Consider the following 11,540-nt stretch of genomic DNA (forward strand, 5'->3'; position numbering starts at 1 on the left):
GGCTCCAGGCTCTGAGCTGTCAGCACAGAGCCCAATGTGGGGCTCGAATGGCTCAAACTCATGGACTGTAAGACCTGAGCCAAAGTTGGACACTCAACCGACTGAGCCACCCAGGTGCCCCCAAATATGCACTGATTATCAGTGAAGGGCACAGTGCCTCCAAACTTACTTTCAAATGGTTTAGGGACGAAAAATCGTGGAGATAGAAATAGAAATAGAAATAGAAATAGAAATAGAAATAGAAATAGAAATAGAAATAGAAATAGAACGTGTGTGTATGTATAGAGAGATAGACATACATGTATAAGAAACAAATGGAGAAAAATGGATATCGTAAGCAATAGGTGGATCTGTGAAAAAGGTATAACAGGAGTTCTTTCTATTATTATTGCAGTTGAAGAGTTGTTTTATAATATAAAAAGGCTGCCATTTATTGAGCATGTGTGAAGCCATGCCCTAGGTTCTATATATACATTACCTCATGTAATCCCTGCAATTGATTTCTGAAGTAGGAATGCCCTATTTTATAGAGGAGGAAATTGAGACTCAGAGAAGATAAGTGATTGTGAAGTGACAGAGGGGCTTGCTGCCCCAATGTCCCTTTCCAAAAAAGATGTACATTCTGTTCCTCATGTGACTCATGGTCTAGTGATAGAATTTTTTTTTTTTTCCCAATTGCCCAAGTGTAATGGGCTGAATTGTATCCCACGCAAAAGATATGTTGACGTCTTAACCTCCGCCCACCCCAAAGTACATCAGAATGTGATCTTACTTGGAAATAAGATCGTTATATGAGTTAAGATAAGATGAGGTCATATTGGAGTAGTGGAGTAGGGTGGGCCCTGAATCCAGCCTGGTGTCCTTATAAGATGTGAAGACACAAGAGAACACCAGGCGATGCTGGAGGCCGAGGTTGGAGTGATGCATCTACAAGCCAAGGAGGACCAAGGGTTGCCAGTGGCAACGTGAAACTAGAAGAGCCGTCCCTTCCTCAGAGCGTCCAGAAGGGACCAACCCTGCTGACACCTTCATGTCAGAGTTCAAGCTTCCAGAACTGCGAGAGAGTCCATTTCTGTTGTTTTAAGGCACCTGATTTTGTGGTACTGTAATGGCAACCCTAGGAAAGTAAGACCCCAGGGCTGCTTCAAACGTCACCCCTACATTAATGGATAAAAATCCCTGTTCCTTTCAGGGCCCTGCCAGGAGGCTGTGCTTTCTTCCCCTTCTGATCACTGTAAATTATAGACCCCTGACCAATCCCACGAGTTCACCACACTTGAGCCCTTTGCTTCTCCACCCCTGCCCCTTATCTGCTGATCCTGCAGGTGTTGAGATGCCTGTGTGGATGAGCCACCCAACACTTGAGCCCCGGTGTCGTAATCCCAACTCCAGTAAACTCCACTCTGCTGAAGCCACGTCCATCTTTGGCTCAGAACCACTCCAGACCATAAATCCTGAGCAGCCCGTTCTCTGACCACACCTCAAATCTTCTCCGATCTCTTGCACTTCCTTTCTCAACACTCTTGTCCTTCAGCGTCCTAGCGTTCTCTGCTCCTTCAATCTCAGGGTATTATCGCAATCATTCCTCTCCTCACGTCACTCACTTCCTTCCTTGATCTGGCCCACATGGTCAATCACCTAAACTGCGAACCCACTCAATCTCTGAATTCTCCCGCAGCCTGGCTTTTCGCCACAGCCTCCAGGCAAAACTCAGTCTCGGGATCATTCACGCAAGGTGAGTTTCCTTCAGAACCCAGGTTGTTAAGTGGCGTTAACACATCACTTAGAAAATCACATCTCTGGCTGGGTTGGCTCTGCTGCAAAGCCAGGGACAGCCTGGCAGCTCAGCCCTTTTACTTGTCCCCTGCCAGCTTCTCTTCTTTTCCTTTCGGCAACTGCTGCTCACCTGTCTACTTCCTTCAGGTCCCGGTTTCCAGCAGAGAAGTCATCGCCTTCACAATGCACCGGGGTGAGGTCTTTGGTCACGAACCCTCACGTTCCCGGCTTCTCTCTACAAACACACCCACCTCTGCACCCACCTTTACTTCTCCCTGCCGGTCTAGAAGGATAGGATGCTCTCCTGCAAATCAAAGCCACCCCTTCTGCTTGTTCTTTTGGTCCCAGCCTTTTCATTTCCTCTGGGACCCTTGCTCGCCTTCCCTGTAATTTCAGCCTGCTGTTAAGTTTCTCTACTCCTGAAGTCCAGCCGTCCTTTCCTTCAACGCCCCTCTAACAGCCCTGCAAGGTCTTTCTCTTTTCCCTTCAACAGTTTCTCACCTCTCACTCTTCCACTCACTACGATCTGGCTTCTGATTCTACGGGAACTGCTTGTCAAGATTACTGGTCACCTCCATACGTAACAATTGGTGGGACTTTTTAGTCCTTATGTTCCTTTTCCTCTGGGCTAAATTTAACTGTTGGAATATTGTCTCTTGAAATTTTCTGCTTGTCTTCCATAACAAACTTTGCTTCTATTTTTTTCCGTCCATCTTTCCGCCTTTTACCTCCTTTTCAGTCCTCCTCTCCCATTTGGTGTTACCTAGGGTTTCATCCTTGGCCTACCGCTTTTCTTGGGTGACTTTACCCGCTATATATTATTTCCTGAGAAATAATATATATTATGTTCCATATTCCGTGACCTCCTGTTGCTTGCACACCAGGTACTTACAGTCTTGTAGTAGCCTCCCTTTTCCATTATAGTACCTAGCACAAGGACAATTTGCAATGACATCTTTATGTGACTTTTTGGATTAATGTCTGTCTCCCCCTCTAGATGGTTAACTATGAGAACAGGAACCATGAATATTTAGTACGTCACGATATACAGAGAGTCAAGTGCAGGACTTGGCCCTTAAAGAATGCACCTGTCTTGCTCTATTATTTACCTTTATCCACCCAGGCCACTGAACCAAAATCCTGGGAGTCGTCTTAGGAATCCTCTGTGTCCAATCAGTCACATCGTCCTACTTGTTTCAGTGTAAATCTCTGAGGCAGCACTTCTTCCTCTCCATCCCTGTTACCGCTGCCCACAAGCAGGCCCTAGCGTTTCTTTCAAAAAAAAAATTTTTTTTTTTTACATTTTTATTCATTTTTGAGAGAGAGAGACAGAGACAGAGACAGAGAGAGAATGAGTGGGGGAGGAGCAGAGAGAGAGGGAGACACAGAATCCGAAGCAGGCTCCAGGCTCTGAGCTGTCAGCACAGAGCCCAAGGTGGGGCTCGAACCCACAAACTGTGAGGTCGTGACCTGAGCCTGAGCCACCCAGGTGCCCCAGGCCCCACCATTTCTTACTGAGACTTTTCCCTTTGTCACCTACCTGGATCTGCCTTTGGGCATGTGCCTATCCGAGTCTGGAGTGATCTATTTGAAATGCAAATTTTGCCTCCAACTCCAGCTTCTCCTTTGGAACATCTTTGAGTGGCTTCTCATTGCCTACAAAAAAACCTCCAAGTCCCATAGAATAGGACAAAAATCTTCTGTGGTCTGGCAAAGACTGGTCTTCACAGTTCCTACCTGGTTACACAGGTTCTCCTACCTCGCCTTATCTTGCATTTCTTACCCTGATCGTACCGAATGTCCACAGGCTCACCCGTACACACCCACACCTTTATTCCTATGACCAGTGATGCTCTTCTCTCCACACATTAGTCCCGTTGTCGTCATCACCAGCATCCTCTTCGTGCACGTGTCTGTCGCCCTCCCCATCTCCAACCAACTAGACTGCCTTGAGAGCTGACCCAACTCTTAGTCATCTTACCTAGCACCCTGCCTGACACATAATAGTTGCTTAATAAATCTCTGCCACCCGACTGAATGTGCTTGGAGCATAAATGAACTGGGAGCTGGCAGCATGACGTTTTGTTTTGGAGGCTGTTTTTCTGAGGTTCTGAATTATTGACCAAACACTTCTTCCTTGTCCAAAGGAAAACAAAGACTTGCCTGGCATCAGATATTTCCTGCTGCCAGTTCTGGTATATATTAGCCTTTTGTTGAAAGGCCAAGTTAGACAATAAACCATAACAAGTCCACTGAGTCATAATGTCATCTTGAAGTTTTTTTTTTCCTGGTCACCCCTGCTATCTTCATTATTAAAACAAATCATGTTCCCTATTAGCTTTTCCTTCAAAATCTAGCAACAGCAAGCTAATGTAAAAGAAAAATTTACTTTTTAAATTTGATCTTATAAATAATGCTGCATTAAACAAGGTTTACATGCACCACGATGCAAAGGTGCTTTTATTTCTATCAAATTCCCCCGAGTGGGATTGCTGGATTAGGAAAAACTCCCTCACTTTATTTTTATTTTTATTTATTTTTTAATGTTTATTTATTTTTGAGACAGAGAGGTGGAGTGTGAGCGGGGTATGGGCATAGAGAGGAAGAGACACAGAAATTCAAAGTGGGCTCCAGGCTTGAGCTGTCAGCAGAGTCGGATGTGGGGCTCGAACTCACGGACCGCGAGATCGTGACCTGGCTGAAGTCGGACGCTTAACCGACTGAGACACCCAGCTGCCCCCCAAAACCCCCTCACTTTAAAAAACAAATTAAGGGGCGCCTGGGTGGCGCAGTCGGTTAAGCGTCCGACTTCAGCCAGGTCACGATCTCGCGGTCCGTGAGTTCGAGCCCCGCGTCAGGCTCTGGGCTGATGGCTCAGAGCCTGGAGCCTGTTTCCGATTCTGTGTCTCCTTCTCTCTCTGCCCCTCCCCCCGTTCATGCTCTGTCTCTCTCTGTCCCAAAAATAAATAAACGTTGAAAAAAAAATTAAAAAAAAAAAAAACAAATTAAGCTCCAATATGTAAGCAATAAAGTGGAAGCAATGCTTCAGGAGGAATAGTGACCTAAAATAGCTCTGGGTTTTTTCCAGTTACTCCAGTTATTTCACTCTGGCAAGCGACATCTCTGTGTACTCTGGTGTGTTTGCATTTGTCACGTTAAGTGCCATAGTATTGACTCAGAGAATGGGGCTGCTTTGAGGTGCTCCCACCACTGACAGAAGTAAATGATTAATTCATCCAGAAACAAAAGTATATCAGAAACAAAAGTATATCATAAAGTGTATCCTTCCTGCCTTAGCTTCAAGATTTCCAATGGATGTTGCATTTTTGGGGCGATCCTGGGAGAAGAGAACATATTCAAGTCTTGGAGGGGAGCCGATAGAGAAAAAAAAAAAAAAAAAGCTGCAACCATGTTTCCTATTAGAATCAGTTCCAGGCTGTACTGAGAGAGGTAAATAACTTTAGACGCTTTTCTCCAAGAGGGGCCATAAAACCCCAGCTAAGCCAGGGAAGAGATAGGTTCTACCTAGACCAGCCCATCCTAAGGCCCCAGGGGTGCAAAAGGAGATCCACTTTTTGTAGGAATAATAGCCTTCAGGTATTGAATGTGTGTTTCCTTGTGCTAAGTGCTTTACTGAAATCCTTTAACAATGCAAGCCTCTCTCTGGTTTTCCTGCTCTCAATGGAGATGGAGAAATGGGATTATTTTTAAATTTCAAATAAATATTTACATATCTGGTTCAACAAACTGTCACACCTTACCTACCCCAACACACACACACACACACACACACACACACACACACACACACACACAGTCACTCACCTACCTCTTAGACTTTTATCAGGAAGAAACCTGGGAATGAGGAAGAAACTATTGGAGTACAGTCCATTGTTTTAGGTGATCCAGGCAGAGTGAATTTCCAGTTAATGTGGAAAGACTTAATAAAGACCATACCAGGAGAGAGATCTAGTCTATTGTTACTAATTCACAAGGAGCAAGGCTAAAGCTATATTAATAAGAGAACACACTCTTTATATATATAAACAGGGTAGCCTTTAGAAGAAACAACTTCTCTCACAGATGAGGTTTCTTGGTCTTTAAGGAAAGTCAGAAAGCAAATTGGGGGCAGGCCCACTGGAGGTGAGGTACCCTCGGGGCATGTCCCTTCCACAAGAGAGTGCACCCTACAGAAGGAGTGTATGGAGGGTGGTGGGTCAGAGGAAGCCTCGACTGGTATCCAGCTGAAACTCGAGGTTGTAGAATATTCCAGACTCAGGAAGTGGCTGGCAGAGGAGGCAGTGATAGAAAGGGGAGGGGGAGGTAGACAGGAAGGAGTGGGGCATGAATAAGGGGAAACTGAGGAAGAGTGAGGAAGGGCATGAGCCTACTGGAGATACTTTCTTTCTAAAAGCCCAAATAGACACTTGTTCTCCTTCTGAGATATAACAGTGTTCACTATTTTTAAAAAAAAAATATTTTTTAACGTTTATTTTTATTTTTGAGACAGAGAGAGACAGAGCATGAACGGGGGAGGGGCAGAGAGAGAGGGAGACACAGAATCGGAAGCAGGCTCCAGGTTCTGAGCCATCAGCCCAGAGCCCAACGCGGGGCTCGAACCCATGGACCGCGAGATCGTGACCTGAGCTGAAGTCGGAGGCTTAACCGACTGAGCCACCCAGCTGCCCCCACTATTTTTTTTTTTTAAAGGCGTAATTTCTGTTTCTGCCCCCAACTTCCTACTGCTTTGGGTCACACGTGAAATGCTTTAGGAAAAGAATAACCTAAATCTCCCAGGGGAATTCAGGAAAGGTGAGGAAGTTAGCATAAGGAGAAGTAGCCACGCTACAGCTGATGGCACTTGTCCTGCCCCTTGGTGGACCGTCGGGTGGGGAAGAGACACCACCAGCTGAGGGTCCTCCCGCCCAAGAGAGAGAGTGAGGTGATTCTCTGACGCCACTTAACAGGGCCCTTCCCACCTCCAAGGGTGCAGGCTGAGGCCAGAAATGTTAAGCATTCCCACGGTACAGGCACCTAGACTCTACTAGAAGCTTAAGACTTTACCGATCACCTAATATGCAGAAACACTGTCTGGGGTTTAGAGCCTCCACACAACTCACTCATGCTGTTTCCTGCATATAGTATGAATTATTGCTTTGAATCCATAGTATGAGTAATTGCACACTTCAGCCACATCTGCTGCTTTTCTCCACTTTTTATTCTCCATTTGGAGTGTCTTACAGTTCCTCACGCACACCATAATCTTTCAGACATCTATGCACGTATGTGGTCTCCTCTGCTTGAAATGTCTCTTTTCCTTTCTGCTGGAAAACGTATTTGTCCGGGTTTTTGTCCATTGCAGCACCTAGTGTGTGTCCAGGAAATGCTTACAGAATGAAGGGATGAATGAAATACTCCATCCCAACACGGAGTTAACCACTCCTGTCTCTGCGCTATCCTACAACCTTCTGTGTTGTTGCACTTATCACGCTATGCTGTCTATTTACCGGTCTCTCCGCCCCGGACAGATTGTCTTTTTTCTTTTACCGTCATCTCAAATTTATGACTCCACTGGCACCATCACAGCTGGAGGTGCTCAATGTGACATGGCACAAGATTTCCTGCCTCGAAGTTTCTGTCCAAACAGAAAAGCCCACCTGCTTGCTTGTTCCTTCTCTTTTTCTGGGGGAAAAATCCAATAGGGGCCATTTACCCAAATAAACCTCTTAATGCGTTTATTTACTTATTTTTTGGGCATTTGAGTTTCCCTCTGAAGAAACGAAATGAAATAAACACACACACAAATAAATAAATAAATAAATAAATAAATAAATAAATAAATAAAAGTGTTGGGCGTCGCATCCCTTCCTTCCCCGCACTGCTGAGGGCATTCGTCTTGCCCTTGCAATCCTGAAATAAATATTGAAGGAAATGGCATCCAGCGTTCACGTTGCGCAATGACACGGAGTGCGCCCCGCATAACTGTCGGGGGGGGGGCACCCTGCGTCTGGACAGTCTCTGCGGGCGTGATGGGCTTGTTCCTGTGGGTGATCGTGGTGCTGTGCTGTGTCCCGCCCAGGGCCCCGGGGGGTAGGATGCCTTCGATCAGGGCACCCTCTGGCTGGGGCTGCTATCCTGGGGGAGGGGCCTCTGGGCGGGACCTGCCAGAGGTCAAACCCACAGCAGGGGAAGGCCTGGCCGCCGCGTGGGACCTCAGGTCTGCGGTGAAGCCAGCGGGCTCGATGGGCGTCCACGACCAACACCCGGGCGCCCGCCGCCTGGGACTCCGCTCCCCGTTCAGGGTGCAGTAGATGCAGCCAACCCCCCAAGCCTGACGCGAGGCCTCCACGAGGCCGACGGGCTCCGCCAGCCGGGGCGGCGCCATCACCACGCCTACGCAGAGGCCGCGTGGCGTGACGATGACCCGGAGGGCGCCTGCGCGCAGCGCCCCGTGGCAGATGTCTAAGCGCCTAAGCTCCGCGCAGGCCCACTGGGGCTTCGCCGCCGCGCCCCCTGCTGGCGGGGGGAGGCGCAGCGCGCGCTGGCTGAAGCCAGGAAGGGTGTTGGGGTCAAGTATCTGGCAGGTCTCGGCCACCGCCCACTCGCGCTCTCGGCCAGGCGTGGGCGGCTGCTTGAGTTCCTGGCGGGCGGACACCCACGCCTTGTCGATGCCCTCGATCCACCGTCGGGGAGGGGCCTCGCCTTGCGTCGCAGTCACCGTGCTTGCTTGTGGGGAGGACTTGGGGAGACACGGCACGTGCAACGCCTTGCTGATTGTGCTGCAGCACTACACGACCGGATTGGATTTCTTGGTGGGGATGCAGGTGTGGGCTTCCTCCAGGTCGTTCAGGCTAATAGGTGCAGCTCATCGGCACCCGCCATGGTGTGCTCCCCGGGCTCCTTGATGATGCTCTCTGCGCAGGGTGGGAGCCGGGTTCGACTGGCCCAGCTGCTTCAGCCCCTCCGCTGACCCCGATGACGGGGCTCGCACTGAACGTCACCGCCAGCAAGCTCGAAGCCGCGAAGGTGGAGATGGTGCCTGTTTTCACCAGGAACTCACGCCCACCAGGCCCGCGAAGTTCCCATGATGCGCATTCCTGATAGACTCTTTGTGAGCCCAGGCCGACTTCTGATGACGTGCGCTATTTGTGCTTTTGTAGGATCAGAACAGTGCCTGAAATGTAGTAGGTGCTCAATAAATTTGAACTGACTTGAACCTCTGTTCACATATCCACCGCATACCCACCGCACTTTGGAACCAGTGCAGTGTGCGTACAGTTCTCGAGGGCAAGCATCTTTACCGTGTGGTTTTCTGGCTTCACGTGATGTGATTGTCCTGTGTGGAAGTCCAGATACTGTCATCGATCCAGGACCAAGGAGTGTATATTCAGCTGGTTATTTTTTTTTTGTTCAGATCGTTGTCTTGAACTCTAAATTTTTTAATTAGTTCAATATCCAAAGAGCCTTTGGGAATACAGACTGTAAAGGCCCATATTTCATATGAATTTCAGCAGCGTTTGGAAGTCCTGAAGTGGGCCTGTGCACTGTGGGATGTCCACACAAGGTAAGTTGTTTTCCCCCACAGCCTTTGGATTCTGGAATATGGGCACAGCTTCCTTGAAAGGGAAAAGACCACACGAGGGAGCACCCTAGAGGGAGGCAGGATAGCAGTCATTAGAATAGATTTTGGAATCGCTGGCTAATCTTGTTTTTTTTTTTCCCCCTCTCTGATCTTAAGATAAGTTTTATTGATCTGTGTCAAAGGTCGCAGATTCTTTTGCCATCTCCAATCTGCTAAGTCGTTCCAGTGAGTTTTTTGTTTGTTGTTGTCCTGATACCTTGTTAGAGAAAACAGGTGGAAAGCCCAGGATGTTGCCCAGTTGCCTTTACCTTGGCAAGGCTCAATTTCTTTTTTTTTTAATTTGTTTTTTTTTTTGTGTGTGTGTGTTTTTTTTTTTTACTAAGGTGTAATTGACATATAACATTATATTAGTTTCAGCTGTGCAACATAATGATTCGGTAATTTGCTGACGTTGCAAAATGGTTACCACAGTACGTCTAGTTATTCTCTGTCACCATACAAAGCTTCAAAGCATGTTTTTCTTATGGTGAGTGCTTTTCAGACTTATTTTCTTAGCAACTTTCAAATACACAATACAGTATTGTTAACTATAGTCACTATGCTGTACGTGACATCCCTGTGACTGACTTATTTTATAACTGGAAATTTGTACCTTTTGACCCCTTTCACCCCACCCCCACCCCCACCCCCACCCTGACAGTCACCAATCTGTTCTCTGTATGTGTGTGCTTGTTTTTTCGTTTGTTTTTTAGATTCCACATGTAAGTGAGATCATACGGCGTTTGTCTTTCTCTGCCTTGTTTCACTTGGCATAATGCTCTTAAGATCCATCCACGTTGTTGGAAATGGCAAGATTCCATTCTTTTTTTAAATTTTTTTTAAACGTTTATTTATTGAGAGAGAGGGAGACAGAGCCTGAGCTGGGGAGGGGCAGAGAGAGGGAGACACAGAATCAGAAGTAGGCTCTAGGCTCTGAGCTGTCAGCACAGAGCCTGACACAGGGCTCGAACTCATGAATCCCGAGATCATGACCTGGGCTGAAGTCGGACGCTTAACTGACTGAGCCACCTAGGTGCCCCAAGATTCCATTCTTTTTTATGGCTGAATAATATTCCATTGCATATATGTGTATGTATGTACAACAATTCCTTGATCCATTCGTTCATCGATAGACACTTAGGTTATTTCCACATCTTGACTGTGGTCAGTAATGCTGCAGTGACATTGAAGAATCTATCTATCTTTTGGAATTAGTGTTTTTGTTTTCTTCAGATGAATACCCAGAAGTAGAATGATACAGTATTTCTCTTTTTAATTTTTGATTTTTTGAGGAACCCCATCCTATTTTCCATAGTGGTTGTACTAATTTACATTCCACCAACAGCCCACAGCTTTCCCTTTTATCCGTACCCGGCCCAGCACTTGTTATTTCTTGTCTTTGATAACAGCCAGTCTGACAGGTGTGAGATGATGACTTATGGTGGTTTCAATTTACATTTCCCTGATGATTAGTGACACTGAGAGTTTTAAATGGTTTGTCTTTTTGCTGTAAATTTGTATGATTTCTTTGTAGAGTTTGGGTATTTACTGCTTATCAGATGTATGATTTATAAATGCTTTCTCCCGTTTAGCCGGTTGCCTTTTCATTTTGTTGATGCTTTAATTTGCTGTGCAGAAACTTTTTTGCTTGATGTCATCCTATTTGTTTATTTTTGCTTTTGTTGCCTTTGCTTGTGAAGTTGAGTCAGGTTTAGAAAATCGTTGCCAGGATCCAAGTCTAGGAGATTACTGCCTGTGTTTTCCTTCTAGGATTTTTATGGTGTCAGGGGCATGACTCAACTTCCGGTTTTCTTTCTTTCTTTCTTTCTTTCTTTCTTTCTTTCTTTGAGGAGGTATAGTTGACCCACAATGTTAAATTCGTTTCAGATGTACAACTCAGTGATTTGACAAGTTGATACGTTATGCTGTGTTCACTAGTAATAGCTACCATCTATCCCATTACACAGCTGTTAAAATATCATTGATTATATTCTTTGTGTTCTGCTTTTTATTCCCATTGGACTCAACTTAAGAAAAAAAAATTTTTTAATATTTATTTATTTTTGAGAGAGAGAGAGAGAATCCCAGGCCAGGTCTAAAGTCCATGAAGGAACCTAACATCTGTATGGCTTTGAAGACGTAG

The 11,540-nt window shown here is 46.3% G+C and overlaps 1 long non-coding RNA gene across 1 annotated transcript; it reads right to left on the reverse strand.

The window, feature by feature from the left end:
* Positions 1-6,994: 6,994 nt before the first annotated feature.
* LOC147574692 (uncharacterized) lies at positions 6,995-8,050 on the reverse strand. Its single transcript, XR_015243274.1, has 3 exons — positions 7,958-8,050; positions 7,284-7,411; positions 6,995-7,141 (listed from the first exon to the last, which is right to left on the reverse strand). It is a non-coding gene; the product is annotated as an uncharacterized LOC147574692 (long non-coding RNA).
* Between the last annotated feature and the right edge of the window lie 3,490 nt (positions 8,051-11,540).

The sequence above is a fragment of the Puma concolor genome, chromosome D4, assembly GCF_028749965.1.
Source record: "Puma concolor isolate L17-30 chromosome D4, mPumCon1.1.hap2, whole genome shotgun sequence".
Taxonomy (NCBI): domain Eukaryota; kingdom Metazoa; phylum Chordata; class Mammalia; order Carnivora; family Felidae; genus Puma; species Puma concolor.